This window comes from Protopterus annectens, chromosome 5.part0 (genome assembly GCF_019279795.1).
Source record: "Protopterus annectens isolate FY-2018-M chromosome 5.part0, PAN1.0, whole genome shotgun sequence".
NCBI lineage: Eukaryota > Metazoa > Chordata > Ceratodontiformes > Protopteridae > Protopterus > Protopterus annectens.
The window spans coordinates 1,308,995,178-1,309,009,942 of NC_056735.1; the positions used below are offsets into that span (position 1 = coordinate 1,308,995,178).

The 14,765-nt window shown below is 39.2% G+C and overlaps 1 protein-coding gene across 4 annotated transcripts in view; it reads left to right on the forward strand.

Moving 5' to 3' along the window:
* The window catches only part of GAS6 (growth arrest specific 6), a 989,702-nt gene that overhangs the window by 3,866 nt on the left and 971,071 nt on the right, over window positions 1–14,765 (forward strand). The gene's annotated exons all lie outside the window — the stretch shown is intronic.

Sequence of the window (14,765 nt, forward strand, 5' to 3'; positions counted from 1 at the left end):
TAGTGTCTCAAGTTAATAGTATTAATATTTTAAAAGTCGCCCTGATTATTTCTGGATTTCTCCCTGACTGGTTGAGAGCTATGCTTAATGGTGTTTATAGAATGAGCCTATTAATCCTTTGTGTCACAGAAACACTACATTCTAGACTATACTTTGCATGCATGCATTATACAATTTGCTTTTTAGTCACTTCACATGATCCCAGGTACAGAACTTTAAAGAAATTAAGATGGAACATTATCTTAATGGGCTTGTACAGTATAAAACAAGTTAAGAGTGCACAGCTGATAGCGGGGTCACTTGTCTCAAAACAAAAATGGCACCATGTGCCTCTTGAATTTTATCATTTGCGTTAGTGAGACATTAGCAAGCTGTTATTAGATTTCTTTGCTAAATTATTACACCTTCCCATCTTATCAAGTTATGCCTCATTGTAGGAAGTCATTTAGGTCTTGCTTCTTGACCTAGAGTTTTTTAAATTAAAACAAACAAAAAAAGCAAACACTGAGTACTGAAGCCACTCATTTAATTAAATCCACAATTTAGTACTTTTGTTTTTGTAACATAAAGAACTTCAGGAGAACCACATAATCACCAAAAATTCCTTGTTTATATAGTTTACATCAACTATCACATGCTTATGAACTTCCAGTCATTAAAAACTTTTCAACCTTAACACAAAACATAATACAAATATTACAAAACATGTTTACAAAATGTCCTAAACAATTCTAATCTTTAGATTCAAGGAATATGTTACTTTATGAACGTATTGTGTTACAAGGAACGTAAGTGCTAAACATTGGATTTAATAACCAAAGATTAAATGAGTGCTTCAGCACTCTGTGTTGGCTTATTCAGTGGTGTGCTTTTTTACTGTATGATTTTCACTTTTTGGAGTTTTTTAGTGTTGTTTTAAATTAAACCAGATAATATCAAAATGCATTATAAAACTGCATATTTTATGTATCAGAAATGTTTTGAACACCCCAAATTCATAGAATCAACAGTCACATTTCCCTTGGGCAAGACAGGCTTGTTGTGATAGATAATTTTGAAATGCATAGCCTTATTGTTTTCTGCAGAGCATAGCCACATGTTCTTGTAGTCTTTTCAGTACTGCTTTCTTGTGAAGCCCATTTAAATTTTACTTGCGTTGCATGTCATGTTCGATTGTCAAATTGGAGCACAATAAGGAAAACTAATGACAACTCATACTGCATGACTAGATAGCATCAGTATAGACATAGAGAAACTGTGGTTTGGGGAGGTGTGCATACTTTATCATGAAACGCACAAGGTACTGTGATACCCAAACTGGGAACTGCTTGTTACAAGCTTTGATGAAATATAATGTGTATTAATGAAATAGTTAATGAAGTTAATATACTCAACTGCTGAAACTAGTTATAATCCTAGGGTGACCTGTGCTGCATTAAACATACTGGGAACTGTTCTTCAGTTCTTTAGCATGCCTTTCGTAATGTTTGTTATGGAATGAGATTGCCTTTTTGGGATCTGGTTGCAGGCTGCCTTTGTGGCCTCTGGATAATCTGTTGCCTGATTGTGGAAAAGTGAACATGTATTAAGATCTGTGGAAAAGTGAACATGTATTAAGACCTCTGAAAGAAGTGAATGTGGGGAAGTTGTGTGGTTTGCATGCAAACTATTTTGTAATGTTCTGAAAGCATGTCAGCTACAGATGAACATATTAACAAATATCAATTGTATATAGATTTGTTTGGATCTCGGGTGTTCCTTTTCAGAGATGGCATTACCATTGAAAAAGGTGACAGTACATCTTGGTACAGTAAGACATAATGCAGGGTAAATTGAATGATTTAGTAATGGATTGCTTTGTGACTGATAGCAGTGTTAGAGAATGTAACGAGCAATGCTTGCGTACAAGAACAGAGTCCTGTCTTAAATGGTGAGTATGGTGGACGGGAGAATAGCAGTAAATGGACCTAGCATCACTTACAACAATATGTAACTTTTGTTTTAAACAGTAATATTGTTTAATGTGTGTATAAATAAGCAATAATATGCTTTTTGTATTTCACTTCTCTTGGAGTTTATATACTGTTGGCACCCCACCAATAAATTCATCTTGCCTTACTAAATAGATTTTCTTAGATGCTCCTAAGCCTTCATCTTCCTCCTTTCTTGTCCTTGTCTGTTTTCCCTAAGGCCCTCTCCTCCTCCTCTTGCAGTCCCTATATTTTATCAAATTCCATTTTTTTATTATAATTTTTGTATTTCATTTTATTTTTGTTAAAATGTTACTCTGTTGCTGACATTGCTTTTATCCTTTAATGTTCTGTGTTGCTTGCAAAACTATAAGCAAACGTTTTTCTTGTACTTACTGGGTCAGATATAAAACAGATTTACATAGGAGTAAGAGAGACAGTTTTTTGAATCTGGTCCATTATGTCTGCACATTTATGTATGCTACTACTTCTGTATTGGGACATGGCTGAAAATATTCTGTAGGATGAGTTTATTTGACCTGGTTGTTGGATGAAACAAGTTAAACATTCAGGATGATAACTTCCTGTTGCTACTTTTTTTTTTGGGGGGGGGGGGTTACAAGCTTTAAGCAGTCTGTGTTATCTTTATTATTTTCTTCACTCGCACTTCTCTGAGCATTTCTCCCCATAAACAATAATGAAAACTAGGATTTAATGGACTGCCTTCTATTCTTCTGTGTGTTAAAACTTTTTATTCTTCCTAAATTACCTTTTTATCAAGGATCATCACTCTGCACTTACCTTTGCCATGTTAGTATAAAATATACATTTATTCTGTGTGTAACTGGTAGTGTAGTTATCAGTTTTCCACTTACTTGCATATGTAGCTGTGTACTTGTATTTATATTCTCCATTAAGGTGGCAGTATCACTGCATTTTGTTGATTTAGGGTAGTTTTCTCATCTTGTATATTATGAAGGAAATTGTATTTTAAATCAAAATGTGTTCTGTTAGCTAGAATTTATACAAAATTAGTTTGGGCATGTAACGGTATCTTAGCACTGTGCAGTCCTGTCGGGCAGACTTGTATCAACTGCATACTTTTTTTCTGATGAGTGGCATGCTTAAAACATACAGTTGTGTAATAAGAGATATTTGAAAGATCACTGCTGCAGCAACCTTAGCAATATAGGTTATATTCTGCCAAGGAAAGGATATAACAGCTGGTCAGCTTCCAAAGCTTCAGAGCGCATTCCACATGTCCAAACTATCAAGCAGCTAGAGCTGAGCTGAATAAAAGGGAAGTTGTGTTGCAAAGCTTTCCTGCCAGTAGAGAGAGAGGGAGGCTGAGCCCTAGATGGTCAATGCTAGGAACAGCAAAATGTAACCGTCCAGATCCTGGCCTAAAAGCACACCAAAATCAAGGAGGATGGAGGGAGGTAGTTGCTACTAGTGGAAAAGCATACAGGAACATTCCTGTTCAAAGAAATGGCATCTGTCTTCCAGGCCTTCTTGGATTGAGTCCTGGAACAGAAACTTGCCAGTTGATTGTTCAAATAGGAGGCAAAAAGGCCTACATGAGGAAATAAAATAGTAAAGCCTGCAATTACTTCAGGTTGGTAATGGATATCAAGATGTCAGGATAACCAAATAAAAATATTTTATATTAACTGTATGATCACAAAATCATAATATCCAGATTGAAGCACTTTCATTCCTAATGTCTTAGTTCTGATGAAGTTCCAATTAATCAAGACAAATTATCCCTTTTATATGCACACCATAACCTCCTTAATTACTTCTTAAAGGTACAGCAGCCAAACTTCATTACTTGTCACTATACATGAATTATTGTATACATTATATTAAACAGCTCCACAAATAGGACAAAACATCTGAACTAATAAAAATGTGTACAGTGCAATGAAAAAGTATTTGCCCCCTTCCTGATTTTTATTTTTTGCATGTTTGTCGCACTTAAATGTTTCAGCTCATCAAACACATTTTTTCCATCACTTTCAACTTACTGGTTTAAAAGCCCGTGTTTCCACTTAGTTTCCCCATCTTTCCTATAACTAGTCTAGTCCAGATACAGATTTGCTATATCTAGGACTGTTTGTAAGCTTCTGAGCCCCCCAAGCCTTTCTGTGTTGGAGAGAAGCATTCTAGCTTATCAGTGGGCGTGATGAGCACTAGGTAGCCTATCTACCACAAGATCCAGGTACAGATTCTTAGTTTTAGCACTTGAATTTGCTTATTCGTGCTCAGAACTTGTTGTGAGCACTAAATAAGCTACAAATTACTACAGCACTCAATCTTCCTCTTTACATAGAGGAAAACAGTTTTTGTACTTACTTTCCTCACTTTCTTAGAGAAAAACCACTCATACTCACTTTCCTCACTTGTCTAGAGGAAAGTAGTTTTTTATTCTGGCATGTCCAAGGGTCAGCTCCCAGTGCTCGCTCCTGTCTATCTGATGAATCTGGGCAACTTGGGGCAATGTAGCAATTGCCTCATGTACACAGACAACCCTCGTCTCCTACCACCCAACACCACAACCCGTGAGAGATGCACTTACTAGCCAAACTGGAGGTAAAGCTCTCTCCAACCAAGACTGAACTTGACAGTCAAGAGGAGAAAGTAAACATTTGCACCACACCACACTCCTCACATAGTTCCACTAAACCTACACCACCAAAATCCAAACATAGAAATACAAAAACATTCGCGGAGACTCTCAATAATAATCTGCTCAAGCAACAGAGACCTCCAAAGCAGAAACGCAAGCAACCTCCATCCCCCAACACAACCCAAATGACACATAGCCCATAGACTCAGTGTGCCACTCAACCACAGCCCATAAGGCAAAACAGTGTACCCAACACACTAGTCATAGGTGACTCTATAGTCAGGCACACTGATGTCCCACTCACCAGGCTAAACAAGGAAAAGCTTACTGTCAACTGCCTGTCTGGCGCCAGGATCCACCACATAACCCATGCATTTGGGTCACTCCACAACAAGTACAAATATGACTCTGTCATTGTCCATGTTGGTGTGAATGACCTGAGATGTACCTCCCTGGACTACATGAAAAGAGAGACGGAAGAGCTCTCCGATCTTGTAGCCCAGACGCAGGTATGACCCCTAGCCCTGAGTAGCATCCTGCCATCTCCCAGGATGATATCGCAGTGCAAGGACAAAATGATTGACTTCAACAATTGGCTAAACTTCTGGTGTCATTCTAAGGGGATCCAGTATCTGTCTGCCTGGGACGACATGGTCGACAGACCACGATGCTTTGCCAGAGAGGGCCTGCAACTATCACCCCTGGGATTCCAGATACTGGCTAAGGCTCTTGCTGCCCCTATAGTGCCTTTTTTAGGCAAGGTGGTAACAGGAACAGGCAAGCAAAAACTGAGGGTAATGCTACTCAATGCTCAAAGTCTAAATCTCAAAATGGACTCCCTCGAGGCACTACTTAAAATGGAGAATATCAATATCTGTGCAGTGACTGAGACCTGGTTCAAGGCTCCAGAGAGCACCCCTGCTTTTACCAGGCAATAACTCCTACCACACTTTTTGGCCACCTAACCTGGACCGGAACACCAAAGGCAGAGGTGTGTCCATATTCATTAAGGATATCCACACCTCCAGGCTAGTTGCATCTGAGGTTATCCAAGTGCAACTAACTCTGGGCAAAACTGCATTCCAACTTGTAGCTTGCTACAGATCCCCCACCATGCCGCAGGATTCCCACTCCTCTTTTCTTGATGTACTGGAAAATATTAGGATTCAGCCAAACACCCTAATAATGGGCGATTTCAACTACCCCACCATTAACTGGGAAAACTACTAGTGTACCAACTCCTTCGCTCCACGCTTTCTGGAATTTATAAATTCCAATGACCTGGATCAACTTATCTACACCCCCACCAGGGGCAACAATATCCTAGACCTAGTCATTACCAGCATGAGTGACTGGTGTTCCAAACCTGAAGTCAACTCCTCATTGGTCAGATCCGACCATAAGCTAATCATCCTAGATATCCACATCCCGCCCCCACCCCCCATTAAGGAAATCACGGTAAAAAATTTCTCCAAAGCCAACTTCATGCTTCTTAAGGCAGAAGTGGCGAACTCCATGACACCCATGCAAATGGACAGTACAGTTATGACTGCTGAATTCTACACAGATGGACTCTGTAAGCATTTACATGATTTCATGGATCGTGCTATCCCAAACAGAACCAAGACGCTATCCTCCAAAAAAAGGAAGCCAATTTGGTGGTCCCCTGCCATAAACAAACTCTCTACAACAGAAGAAAGAAACTGTTGCAAAAGAGAGTACAATCCTATGAGTGGAGGAGTTCCCTGGTCAGTCTCCATAAGAAGCTGAGATCCTTTATAAGATCCTCCAAAGCTAGCTATGAAAACAAAATCACCACTGATTCTAGGGACAACCACAAAGCATTCTATAGCTATGTCAAGAATCTCAATGGCAGCACCCAGATCTACTCTGAGTTACAGCACAACGGCATGAAAATTACAGAACCAATTGATATTGCCAACGTCCTGGCAGATCGGTTCAGTGCTAACTTTACCCCGTCTCACCTCTAAAGGGCCCATATCTATACAGGAAGAATGCAGAGTCCCTGTAGTCACAACTACGCAGGTAAAAGCTACACTCTCTAAAGCCAAAAACACAGCATCCATGGGACTGGACAACATCCCAGGCTGCGTTTTACACGAACTTTAGAACGAAGTGGCACCATGTTCAATCATAGTTTCACATCAGGCTTTGTGCCCACTGAATGGCAACAGTTATCCCACTCCACAAAGGGGGAGCCACCACTGATCCCGGGAACTATCGCCCTATTAGCCTGCCAAGCCTGGTCTGTAAGGCCATGGAACGTATCATCCTGGAACTCATAAACAAAGACACTGGTAGCCTCCAAACTCTGGACCCCACCCAGTTCGTGTTTGTGAAAGGCAGATCGTGCCTCCTGAACCTGATCGATTTCTTTTGAGGCAGTCACCAAAGCCGTAGACGAGGGTAAGGTGGTTCACACAGCCTATCTTGACCTCGCCAAGGCTTTCAACACCATCCCCCATTCTGGAATTCTAGCTAAACTCACTAAACTACGTATAAATCCATACATCACAAGATGGGATGCCAATTTGCTCACTGACAGAACCCACACTGTAAAAGTTGCAGAGTCTAAATCTGACTTCAAACCAGTGACAAGTAGAGTACAACAGGGTTCAGTCCTGGGACCTCTCCTGTTAGCCTGTACTCCAGAGAAGTGGATGCCAAACACAGAAGGCAGTTGGCTAATGAAGTATGCAGATGACTACAAACTAGGAGCCATAGTTGAGTCCCCAAATGATGTGGACATCCTACAGAAGGGCCTCACTGAGACAGATGCCTGGTGTTGGAGCCATGGCCTCAAGCTCAATGCCAAAAAGTGCATTGTCATCCCCTTTGGTAAAAACTCTGTACCCATGAATTACCACATAGGTGGCAGTCTACTTAACTCCGAATGTGTGATAAGAAACCTGGGGACCCAGGTGGACAGTAGTCTCTCCTTTTGATAATCAGGAAATCCTTATATGTGGCACACTTAATCACAAAAGGGTTCTCATCTAGGAAAAAAAGAGGTCATTGTTCCCCTCTACTCGACACTCATTAGACCCATTATAGAGTACAACGCCCCTTTTAGAATGTACCTCACATGACATCTGCAGCAACTGGAAAGGACACAAAAGTACCTCACAAAGAGGATTACTGGTCTCAAACAGATGCTCTACACTGACCGTCTCAAAAAAACTCCAGCTTTACTCTGTAGCATATCACCTACTCAGAGTTGATCTCTGCCTAACATATAAAGCTATGTCAAACCCAGAGCTGTTGGACATGCTACACCTAAAGAAGTCCCAATCCCTCCGAGCTACATGCTCTAGGGACCTAAACCTTGTCACCACAAACAGGACATGCTGGAGGGATAGATTCCTGTCCCAGAGACTTCCCATAATCTGGAACAAGCTACCCATCTATGTCAAGCAATGTTCCTCATTAGTACTCTTCAAGAAAAATCTTGGTACGTGGATGGGAAATAGGAAATACACCCCGGGATCACTTAGGAAAATAACTTTCTTGGGTGGCGTAAGCCAGGGAACCTTGTTGGCTAGGCTTACTTAGGCCCTTGGGCCGATAGCCTAGTTACCTACCTATGAACCTATAAATATTAGACAAAGATAACACAAGTAAACACAAAATGCAGTTTTTTTTAAGTGATGATTTTATTTATTAAGAAAAAAAAAATCCAAACCTGCATGGCTCTGTGAAAAAGTAATTGCCCCCTAAACCTAATAACTGGTTTTGCCGCCCTTAGCAGCAACAACTGCAGTCAGCATTTGCGATAACTGGCAATGAGTCTTTCACATCACTGTTGAGGAATTTTGGCCCACTCTTCTTTGCAGAATTGTTTTTAATTCAGCCATATTGGAGGGTTTCCGAGTATGAACCACCTTTTTAAGGTCATGCCACATCATCTCAATTGAATTCAAGTCTGGACTTTGATTAGGCCACTCCAAAACCTTAATTTTGTTTGTTTTTTAAGCCATTCAGAGGTGGACTTGCTGGTGTGTTTTGGATCATTGTCCTGCTGCAGAACCCAAGTATGCCTCAGCTTGAGGTCACAAACTGATAGCCGGGCATTCTCCTTCAGGATTTTTTGGTAGAGAGCAGAATTCATGGTTCCATCTATCACAGCAAGTCGTCCAGGTCCAGAAGCAGCAAAGCAGCCCCAGACCATCACACTACCACCACCATGCTTGACTGTTGACATGATCTTTTTCTGAAATGCTGTGTTACTTTTATGCTAGATGTAACAGGACGCACACCTCCCAAAAAGTGTTTCATCAGTCCACAGAATATTTTCCCAAAAGTCTTTGGGATCATCAAGATTTTTTTGGCAAAGGTGAGACGAGCCTTTATGCTCTTGGTCAGCAATGGTTTTCGCTTTGGAACTCTGCCATGCATGCCATTTTTGCCCAGTCTCTTTCTTATGGTTGAGTCATGAACACTGACTTGAGGCAAGTGATGCCTGCAGTTCTTTAGATGTTGTTCTGGGTTCTTTTGTGACCTCTTGGATGAGTCGTCATTGCGGTCTTGAGGTAATGTTTGTAGGCCGGCCACTCCTGGGAAGGTTCACCACTGTTCCATGTTTTCTCCATTTGTGGATAATGCCTCTCCCCGTGGTTCGCTGGAGTCCCAAAGCTTTAGAAATGGCTTTGTAACCTTTTCCAGACTGTTAAATGTCAATTACTTTGTTTCTCATCTGTTGCGGAACTTAGATTGCGGCATGAATTTCTTTAGATCGGGGCATGATGTCTTCCTTTTTGAGATCTTTTGGCCTACTTCACTTTGTCTGACAGGTTCTATTTAAGTGATCTATTGATGTTACTTCATGATTTAACAAGGGGGCAATTACTTTTTTACATAGGGCCATGTAGGTTTGGATAGTTTTTTCCCCCTTAATAAATAAAAATCATCACTTAAAAACTGCATTTTATGTTTACTTGGGTTATCTTTGTCTAATATTTAAATTTGTTTGATCTGAAACATTTAAATCAGGAGGGGGCAAATAGTTAGTTATTTTTTTTTTTACATAGAGTGCAATGAAAAACTAATGTTAAAATTGTAATTTTTTTTAAAATATCATTTTTTAAAGCTTGGCTGCATGTAATTTTAAAAAGAGTACCAATTTTTGGCTGGCAAATCCTTATCCCCTAATCTAATGCATCTTGGTCCAGGCCTACCCACACAAGGTACTATAAGCCATACATTGCCAATGATTGGAGAGAATGTTTATGGGAAGGAGAGCGGTATTGAGGTTCATCCTCACAACAAACTGCCTTTACCTATATCTTTTAGACATGGGTTAAACAGCCAGTGTTTTTAAATGAACCACCCCTCTGATAATGACTTAGGAAGGGACAATTTTCCATCCTTTTCTATCGGTGTCTTTTGGCTTTTCCCAGTTAGGGGTCACCACAGTGGATCACTGGTCCGTAGACTGATTGGCCATGGTTTATATGGTGCCGAGTTGCCATCCTAGAGCCCAACTTTCACAGAAGGAACACACACACACACACACCCCTACCTGCATGTCTTTTAAAACTCACTCAACCGCAGGAAGGACATGCAGACTCTGTACAGAAGGAACTCCAGCCAATAATCGAACTGAAGAACCTCTTGCTGTGAGGGGACGATGCTAACCTCTGCACCACCACGGCCCATTTTCCTTTGGAAACTTCTGAGTCTACAGATTGAACTAGCCTATTTTGAGAAATGTCTGAGACAGAAAATTATTCCATCAGGGCTGCACTTTTATAAGATTCCTAATAGTTTAAATTGTAATTCATTTTTCTTTTTATTGGGAATCATGTGATATATGCTTGGTTGGCAGGGGTTCGAATTAATAAGCTTTGATTACATATAATGAGAAGTGCATTAATGAAATAGAGTAATGATTTGCAACTTACAGTGCATCAAAGTAGGGGTGCATTTTTAAACATATTGACAAACAGTGTGATATTAATATGATGCACAGCAGTAAAAAGATTGAGAGGTATTTAATGCAGTATAAAAGTAAATTGGCTTATCCTACACCTTATTCATCTAGAGATAGGAATCCAGGGGGTGAGGCAACAATTTTGAAAATGTGGAAAGTAATGATATACAAAGTACACATGGTGTATTTATCAGTGGTCATGAACATAATTCAAAATTTAAAGATGGGGGTGGCTCACTATTTCAAAAATGGATCCTTTGGAATACCCCCCTACAGAGATCGGAGAAATTGGCTCAACAGGAGAGGGGAAACTTTTATTAGAAGCCCAACCAGGTCAACAGTGAATTCCTTACTTTAGCAATGAGAAGGGAACAAACTAATTTAGGAAGGGGAGAGGGAAGAAAACGCATGATTTCTGTGAGTGATGATGGTATGATAAATTGTACAGGTTTTAATGTTTTTAATTGTAGTCATCTGATGATTAACCCTCAGTTCTTGTGCCCTTGTTGCCAGGAAATTTATCTATACTATACAAGGACACAAAGAATGTTCCTGAAAAAAAAACTTTTACAAATACAAACATAAACAAGAAAAGTATTCAATCCAGTCTTGCATCCTATGTTACAGACATTTGCATATGCTTGTATTCAGAACATTTACAAACTACTAAATTTTTTTTTCAACAAGTCCTAGCTTAGTAAAGAAGAAACAGAACTTTGAATGATATTGGGTACAATAAATCACTGAGAATTATGCTACCAGATAAGAGGGGAAATGGTTATTTTTGATAAATCGAGCATCACCATGATGTAATCAGTTATTGCAAGATGACAATACTTAACCTGATTCTGGATGGCACAGAATAATATAACCTTGTTCTATTTTAGAGGATTGTCTTTTAAAAATTACCATTGATTTTGCACTGTATGATTTCCTTAGAAATTCAAGACAATTAATTTTGACTATATTTTTAGAATTCCTAAGGTACATAAGGATATCAAAAATCCTCCTTTTAGGCCTATTATGGCAGCAAGGAATTCAAATGCCTGCCCATTTGAAGTTTATGTAGTCAGACTATTGAAATCTACACCAAAGAGCCACACACATTAGTAAAGACTTCTGGGACAGTTTTAGCTTGGTTAAAGTGGTATGTGTGTGTGTGTGTGTGGGGGGGGGGGGGGGCATACATTTTTTAACCACCGATGTGGTAGATTTGTTTTCTTTCATCCCCCAGGAACAAGGCATGTCTCTCTCTTTCATGAAGGCCTTTTGAGTTGGGAGTCTTTAACAGCTAAATGCACCAATTTTTTGATGGACTGTGTAGATGTAGTATTAAAGATTTCTCCTTCAAAATATATGAGGTTAGTCAGCAAATTAAAGAGGTAGCAATGGGGGCAATGTGTGCCCCTCTATTTGCAAATTTGGTCTTAGGAGTTGAGAAAAGAAATTTGTGTTTCATTTTCTTTTCAAGTCTGTATAGCTTATTTTAGATATTCGGATGACATTTTTGTTTTATGGGATGGCCCCATGGATTATATTCCACAATTTGTCTTGTATTTGAGTGATACCACTGAATTTCTCAAGTTTACCTACACTCAAAATATAGACGGTATGAACTATTTGGATGTTTTTATATCTTGGGGCTATGACAGCTTTAGGTCAAATATTTGTAGAAAGCCCACTTTTAGTAACTCATATTTGCATTGTAATAGTGCACCTCTTGGGTACTAAGAAAGGGTTAGTTAAAGGACTGGGTACTAAGAAAGGGTTAGTTAAAGGACAATTTATTCAGCTATCACTTATGATATCTGAAGATGAGATGCTTTAATATGGAGGCTTATAAGCTTTTACATATGTTTTTTTAGAAAGGGGATACCTGAAAGGAATGGCTAAAGATATTTGAGATCATATTTTTGAACATAGGAACAGTAGGTTTAAGCCAATCCTAGGAGCTACTGCAGAAGAGATGCCCTTCAGTAATATACAAACGTTGATAAGGGACCCACATGCCAATAAAAACAAATTTTAATAAAATTTTGGTGATTCAGTACAATGCAGGTAGTAATAAAATTAAAAAGTTAGAGAAAATTAGAAGAAGTTTTTTAACGAAGATGAAATAAAGGGATTAGTGGGGTTGCAACCGAAAAACTGGTTTTATCCTGAAAAATCTTATGGAAAACAAAATAATTATTTATGATATGATATTACGGTGGGACAAAAAATGTGGAAGTTGCCACTAGTGTATATACATTCGGGTGGCAAACAAAAGTTAGAAAAAAGACAAGATAGTTGTATAACCCTACAAAAAGGTAACTAAGGAAATAAGGGGCTGGTGTACATAGATAAATGTTCCTCCTATCCTGTCTTCTGTGTGGGGAAGACGTAGAGTATTCAAGAAAAGAATTATGAACATTATTGTGACATCCTTGGCGGGTAATAAAAACGAAGTTCCATTTGTGAGGGTTTTGAAAAGTTCCTTTGGTATTTTAGAAACAGTGATCTACAACCAGAGGGGTGTTGCTTGGAAAATAGACTAGAATATAGAGAACTAGTCTGGCAAATTAGATGGTACTACCCCCCCCCCACTTGAATGATAATGTGTGCCACTAGCATTGCCCTTCACATCCTTTTCTGCTCCCTGTCAGTGCAGTTGTTTGGCTACTGAGCTACCAGAACTGTACATAGTGCAGATCTAGTCTGACAGCTATAAGTGAAATGTGGATTTCCTCTCTCTTTTCAAAGTCAAGAATATATCCGGTTTTCATTGGACATAACACCTACTTGCCTATTGAAAGCTGTTTATCACCAGTTCCAGATCTTTTCCTTTTATAGAGTAGAATTAGCCCTCTACCAAAGTCTATCTTATCCAAAATATTGTGCCCTATATTTGTGCACCTTGTATGCGACTGCATTATTAAATATCAGCTGCCACCTGTTCACCTTGTCTTGTATGTTCCTTCTCTGGGGGAGCAGTTTAAAGGGCTCACTAAAGTCAGGGTAGGTTACTTTGCTCCTTGTCTGAATCCACTTTGACCAAGTCATTGCAGTGAATCAGAGTGCAGTGACAGGAACTTCTGGTCTGAGCATGTGCTGAAAGGGCTCTCTACCGTGGATGGCGCCCTTCTTTTTCTTAGCATTCTGTCTAAAGTGGCTATTTTCTGTGGGTACCATGAGTCTTTTCTTTATTGTTCTTCACCATTCTTGCCACTGAGGCCTTGCTTATTGGGTTCTAATTTGCAGAATGTTTCTTTCTTTCTTTCTTGTGGAGAAGCAACATTTTTGCCTTTTTTCATTTATCTACTGCATCACCACTCAGCACTGGTTGTACCAGTACTGTGGTCACCCTGGCAGTTAGTGCAGATGGTTCATGGGTATGAGCTGTAGTTCTTATGATACGTGTACTGATTACCTCAGAGCTCATTTGTCTACTCTGTGACCTTGAGCAAGTTACTTAGCCAAGCATTGTTCCTAGGTCACACCTGCAGATGGATTGTGTCCACTGGGCCTGCATGGTTAACAAAAAAAATACCTCCTGAAAAATCCTAATATTAATATTAACTTTAACTCCTGTGTCATGCCATTCATTTGGTTATATTTTCTTCTAGTGTTCACCCTCCATCTGTTACCTCTTCCTCCCATTTTTACCACGTACTTCCTACTTGGAAGTCCTCTGTCCTTGCTTCTTTCTGAAAATAGACAATAAGGTGTTATTAGAAGGTGAACTTACTTTTTTTTTGTTTTGTACCTATGTTAGTACTCTCCCTTCTATAGCCTGTTTCATTGAGTCTGACGCATTTTCCCCTCTCCTGGTAATTAATTTCTTTTTTTTTTTGAAATTCTCTTTATTGTAAATTTTCAGCAAAAAGAAAACAGAAAGCAAAACTTACATTACAAAGATTACATAAAAAAAAAAAAAAAAAAAAAAAATCATATTTATGAATTACAGTCATTGAATTATGATAAGGCACATGAAAAAGAAACCTAAAACATTCATCTAATGGATAAAAACACTAAATCATAAACTATATACACGTCATACATTGCCCAAGACAATTCCTGCGTCAGTCCAATACAGCATGGTGAATACTGATGATAACCATGAAAGGTAAGTCTTTAAGTATATGATCAAAAAATATTCCCCAAAATTCCTTATTAACTGGCTTGTGCTTGATATTGTGGAACAAGAATTTGTGTGCTCTGAGGTGCTTAATCGCCA